We start from the raw sequence: 4,600 nt of genomic DNA, 5'->3' as shown, positions 1-4,600 counted from the left end.
AAGTGAGCCAGGCCCAAAGAAACATAGGTCCCATGGTTTTTGTCTGTCTGTTCTTCATTTTAAGATGTGAGCTCCTAGCTAGGTGCTGGTGGCTCACACCTGTAATCCTAGCTACTCAGGAGGCTGAGATCTGAAGGTCCTGGTTCAAAGCCAGCCTGGGCAGGAAAGTCTGTGAGACTCTTATCTCCAATTAACCATCAGAAAATCAGAAATGGTGCTATGGCTCAAGTGGTAGAGCACTCTCCTTGAGCTGAAGAACTGAGGGACAGTGCCCAGGCCCAGAGTTCAAGCCCCACAACTGACAAAAAAAAAAGTGAGCTCCTGTCACATATATAAATGGTGTTGGGAAGGGGCTGTGCAACGGGGGTTGTGATTGTAAATACCTGGGAGACGTGGTTTTCACACAAGCTCCCCGAGCAGGGCAGAGAGGATGGACATAGAATCCATGTACAGTGTTTGAGCTTCAGTTCTAATCAGAAGGGAAGAAAGAAAGAGAGGAAATGCTTGAACATAAGTGTGTAGCGTTACTGCACGGAAACAGGAGGAACACAGGAGACAAGGAATAGGAAGCCAAATTTTTCCAAACCAGAATTCCCCTATTTTCTGTGAAAACTACTCCTCTGCTGGGAAATGCATTCTTTTCATTTGTCACTCAGGGCAGACATCCCTCACTCCTTTATTCTCTTATAGTCACAATCAAGAGTGGATTCCATCTATTTGTCAGTTAATAATTTTCTAAAATCGAGCCACCTCCCTGGCTGACCTCAGGTCCTCTCTACTAAAGACTATTACAATACTCCCTGAGAACAGCGGTGCTGGGTTGAAGGGTGTCTCTTGCTCAAAGTAATGACAATCTGGAGCTTCATAATATGGTCCTCATTGGACATTGGGTTTTGCATGCATAATTATTTAAGATGAGGGCATAATAGATGAGAAAAGGCCTCAATCCCACAACTGATGTCTTTATAGAGTCCATAGAATTATCTGGAGACACAGACACAGAGGTATGTATGCCAATACTAGGTATGCCATTATCTGGACAGCTTTTGTCTTTAAAAAATCCTGTGGTAACTGTTAAAGCAAAATCAAGCACCATCATCCACCTGCGGGAAACTTGCTGAATATACATCTTTAGTTCTCATCCTTGCCAGTTCATTTCCTTTTCCTCCTTTGTTTTCACTTCTTCCTCCTCTTCGTCATCCGTTTCACCATTACCAGCAGCTATAAATTACTTCAATTCTTTCTTTACTATAATAGACCTCTTCCTGGATGCCATCGCTTCAGATACAAACAAGATACATAATTTATATGAGGACTACAAAACGTTTTACCTGTCCTTAATAGGCTTTTCTCTCTAATAGTTATATCCTGTGTTCCCTGGAAAAGCCCTACAAGTATCATAAAGTAATTTGTGCCTAGAATAAAGTCTCCTCAAAGGAAGACTTTCAGAAACATCTTAAGATAAGCTGTCTACAAGCTTCTAGTTTAATACATTGCTACAGTCAATCTTCTCCCTAAATATCTAGAATTAGTCTTGAGATTATTGAATAATCAATTTCTAATTATACACATTTCCTGGAGATCTCTCTAAGGGCTTCAAAATGCCTATGCAATTAATGCCTAAAGGACTTTGGTAACGTATTAGTGATAAACTGAACTAAAGAAAATTACATAGAAGGCTTTCAGGTTTGAAACTAGTGAGAGTCTAGAAAGAGCCAGCTTGAGTAATTCAAAGCCAAGCTGGAAGCACCTGTATGGAGGGAATCTTCAGGAGGGCACTGAGACAGAGCCTTGAAACAAAGAGAAGAGAAGGTCTGGTTCTGGCTTCCTTTTTGCCACATAGTAGCTTCAAATAAGTAACATGAATTTATTGCCTTATACAAGTAGAAGCCGGAAATCCCCAAATCTATCTTAAGTGGCTAAACCTAAGGTGTCAATGGGGCAGACTCCTGCACAAGTCTAGAGGACAACGCGTTTCCTTGTTTTTGTCTGGGTATCTTTTCCATGAGCAGAAGAAGAAAGAGGGGAACCTTGGGACGGTCCCCATTCCCTGCCCCACCCATCTTTGAACCATTTCAACATCTATGTCATTTCTTTCCCTTGGACCCTTCTGGCCTTGTGTTACAATGACACCATGTTTACATTGGGTCCACCTGGACACTCCAGGTGGCCTCCACACCATACCCCAAACCCTTACCCACATCTGCCGGGTCCTTTCTGCCATGTAAGTCAGCTCACAGGTTTCCAGGGTGGCAGGACGTCCCTGAGGGCCATTCTTTCTCCTGCCGCCGTGTTCTGCACTCTTGCCTGCATGTTATTCTGAATGTCTAGTTGTTACTATATCTGCCTCTTCCTACCTGGGGACGCAGGTAGGCATGGGTGCCACTGCACACAGTCAAGTCGCAGAGGTTTCTGGGGCTGTCTCCACGACATTTGTGTCCAGATTACTTACAGTGAAATCTTAGAAGTGTGAAGCATCAAGGTGACCAACTAGTGCAAGAGAAGAGGCGGGAAAGGACGGCAGTGCTCTGTGCTCAGCTCCAGGTCTGAGAGCTGCCAAGGCCCCCAAGAAGGAAGCGCTTTGTCACGACATGGAGGGGCTAAGGACTGAATACTCTGTGAAACAAGACAGACCCAGAAAGGAATATACTGCATGGCCTCCCTCCCTTGTAAGTGGAATCTAAAAGCAGAAAAAAGTCAATGTACAGAAATGGAGAATCAAACTGGTTCCTGTGGTTGGAGTGGTGGAGAGGAAATGAGCCAGTATGCAGAGTGAAGCAGAAGGAAAGCTCCAATGAGACTGTAGGTAAGAGTGGCATATTGTAGCCTGGATTTTTTTGTAAAAGAAAAGAAAATGAGATTATAGCTGTACCTGCAGGGGTCAGGGAAGAAGTGGAGAACTGTTGGAGATGATGGATCTGCTCATTGCTTCTCTGTGGTAACTATTTTCCTACACAGACGTCTTATAACAATGTTGTATGCCTTCAACACAGGCAGTGGAATTTGCTTCTTTTTCAAAGAAGGCAGTGTTGAGTCGGCTGGAGGCCTTTGCAGCCCTGCTCAAGTTGCAAATTCTGACCTGCTCCCACCACACAAGGACCTCGTCGCCAGCAGACTGCTCAGCTTCTCGGCTTCAGCTTCTCGGCAGAGAGAACCTGGGGATCTCTTTTTGGGTTGAGAAGCCTCATGGAAATCACTAGTGAGAAATGGAGCCAGAGAGAATTGGGCATGAAACATGCTGCTCTCCAGATTTTATTTGCTTTATACTTATTTGTTATTGATATTTGATTTTAGAATGATTTTTTTAGGAGACACAGCTTGAGAGTTTAAAACAGATGATTACCTCCCTACCTGCAATTTTCCATTAATAATTAAATATAATACTTGTTTGAATATCCTCAGAGTACTTGATTTAGTAAAAAGAGGAGCTAACTCTGCCCGCTGGTGGCTCACACCTGTAATCCTAGCTGCCTGCGAGGCTGAGATCTGAGGATCATGGTTAGAAGTCAAATGAGGCAGGAAAGTTATCTCTAGTTAATGTGCAAAAAACTACAAATGGAACTGTGGCTCATGTGGTATAGTGATAGCCTTGAGAGAAAAAGCTGAAGTACAGTGCTCAGGCACTGAGTTTAGGTTGCAGTACCTGAACAAACAAACGAGCAGCTAGTACTAACAAGTTCTTGCTCCGCTTTAGGTGCAATTGGGGATGTGAATATTCGACTTTGTGAATGGAGAAACTCTACCATCAATGAAACTTGAATAGAAAGGTAAAAGCCCACACCACTGATGAATGGCTAGGTTATGCCCAAACTCAGGCAGCTTGCTATACTGACACTAGAAACATATGGGAGATGGTGGTGAAATGCTTTTTCTCTAAATGTATTTCTAGAAGCCACAGTGCATACGATCCAGAAGTTTGGATTTGGCAATTGTAGCTAATAAAGTCTACATTTCAAATGAGTTCCATTAGCTCAGTTTGTATTTCCTATTGAAAGTTATTGAATTTCCCGTCATGATCATGTCAATATTAGTTCTACCATCCACTTAATTGTTTTAGTGTCATCTGAAGATAAAACTGTTTATATCAGTTTGCCCTGTCCCTATATAGCCAAACAAAGGAATTTATCTCAGCCTCCAGAGTAGCTAGGATTATGGGAGTGAACCACCAGAGCCTGGCTTAAATCTAATGTTTTTAAACTGCAGGCCAGAACTCTGCTTAGTTCAAAGGCCTAAAATCCAAGCATACTTTTAATGACTCCTGGGTGTTTCATGAGCATCTCAAAGTAACTTACTAAAAATTAAGCCTGTCATCATCTTTCCTCAAATTCAATGCCGCTGTTTTCCTTTCTGCAGTACCTGACATCATGATCTGATTAGCTGCAAAAGTCAGGAGTCAGGCATTGTTAATAGTTCATCCCCCCTAAGCATTTACTTCTTTAATATCAATAGATCCATTGCTTCCAAGCCCACGGACATTATCTTGATAGACACCCTCAAGACTTCTTGCTTGGTATCAGGAAGAGGAACTTGAGGTCTGTGGGAGGAAGGAACTTCAGGGGAAGATGAGTGAAGAGAGGAAGGAGAGGAGAATGCAGTCATA

Source organism: Dipodomys ordii, unplaced genomic scaffold (genome assembly GCF_000151885.1).
Source record: "Dipodomys ordii isolate 6190 unplaced genomic scaffold, Dord_2.0 Scaffold21, whole genome shotgun sequence".
Classification (NCBI taxonomy): domain Eukaryota; kingdom Metazoa; phylum Chordata; class Mammalia; order Rodentia; family Heteromyidae; genus Dipodomys; species Dipodomys ordii.
This window is presented reverse-complemented; position numbering follows the sequence as displayed.